This window comes from Carex rostrata, chromosome 5 (assembly GCF_964058835.1).
Source record: "Carex rostrata chromosome 5, lpCarRost1.2, whole genome shotgun sequence".
Lineage (NCBI taxonomy): Eukaryota > Viridiplantae > Streptophyta > Magnoliopsida > Poales > Cyperaceae > Carex > Carex rostrata.
The window spans coordinates 8691769-8693547 of NC_135922.1; the positions used below are offsets into that span (position 1 = coordinate 8691769).

The following is a 1779-nucleotide window of genomic DNA, read 5'->3' on the forward strand; positions in this document are numbered from 1 at the left end:
TTAATCTCCATCGGAACGCTAAGAAAATAGGGATATCAGTTGCCTTCTCTGCTCCAATCGGACTACCCTTCTTCTCCAGGTGAACTCCTATTCATTCTATAATTTCTTTTTTTAAAGTTATCTTTCATTATTTCTTCTGAAGAAACAAAATCCTAGTACCTTTACATTACATAGAGACTTTGCAACTTTAGATAGAATATAGTTATATAACAATTTTCAGAAAAAATATTTTATTTTTTTGTTATTTTAAAATAATTTTACAATATGAGAGGAGAATATCCCAGACGGTTCATATCTGGAGCATGAAATTAATTTACCGTATAAAATTTTGGATTGATTGAGATGAGATAATAATTGACTGAAATTAATATAGTTGCAGCATGGATTCCGAAAGCATCACCCAGGAACCGGTAACCAACAAAATTAATGATCCCGAAAGCATCATCCCGGAACTGGAAACCGGCAAAACTATTAAGGTGGTCCCAATAACAGAGGTGCTGACGACGGGAGCCACCTGGATGGGAATGGTGGCGTGTTGGTGGGCGGTGATGCTGATGCAGGGTGGGATCTTTTTCACCACCGTGGAAACAAAGGATTGCTTGTTCGTCATGATCATCTTACTCTTCATATCTTTCCGCCATAGGATTACCTTCTGCCCCACAGCCCATTGGTATAATAACCCTAATTAGTTAAAAGTTTATATATAGATAGAAAGGAGATGGATTAGAGTACATTATAATGTATAGATTCTCTTGGTTTATTGGATTTTCAATAGCTTGAATTTAAAGTATATATAGTCAATCCAATATGATATATGTATATTAAAATTAGAGTAGAACTAGGGTGTTCTTAAGCTCACCAAAGTATTTGGTGAGCTTAACTCCAAAACCTATCAAATCAGTTTCAAATAACGAATCCGAACCGTTGGAACCCGTTTATCTTACGAGTGATGCGTCTACATGTGAAAATTTTAATCATTCGAATTAATTTAGTATAAAGTCAATCAGTCAAAATTAGAAGGTTAATAAATTAATTTTAGTGCATTCATTTTTTGAATATTTTTTGACCGCTTGACTTTATACTAAATTAATTTGAATGTTTAAAATTTTTACATGTAGACGCATCACTCATAAGGTAGGCAGATTTCAACGTTTCGGATTCATCATTTGAAACCGATTTGATAGATTTTAGAGTTAAGATCACCAAACACTTTAGTGAGCTTAAGAACACCCTAGTTCTACTCTTAAAATTTATTTGAAAACTAAATATTAAAACATTTAATTAAAAAATTATAAAGAAATTGTAAAAAAATTACAAAAAAATGTAAAATTAGGTTCCATGTACATTTTAAACTAAAGATCATGTTGAAAGTTTCCAACGACTATTTGAATTTTGAAAATAAAGATACAAACAGGAAATAAATCAAGGACTTTACTTCCAAAGCATGATAGAACAAGTAATTACAAATCACTCATTATTTGTTCTTGTCAAAATTCTAAGGTCAACGTATAGGACTAATAGGTCCATGTGGGGCAGCATACAACAATTGGCGTTCCCGGTTTGTTTCATCCTTGGGCTTCTCTACTGGTGCAAGCTCGTCTCTGCCATAGTATGTGCTGTTCTCTGCATGATGCAACTAGTTTCACAGGATTTCGGCCAAAATAAAGTGGATCATATGGCGACTCGGAACTTTTCTTTAAATGTTTTTTATGTCTTGGCACTCATAGAAACACTGCTGTCACTTTTAGACCTCATTCTGCGAAAGTTCTTTGAACGGGC

General features: G+C 33.7%; 1 long non-coding RNA gene across 1 annotated transcript; it reads left to right on the forward strand.

The window, feature by feature from the left end:
• Positions 1-1779, forward strand: LOC144554114 (uncharacterized). The gene is made up of 3 exons (XR_013511539.1): positions 1-79; positions 374-670; positions 1501-1779. It is a non-coding gene; the product is annotated as an uncharacterized LOC144554114 (long non-coding RNA).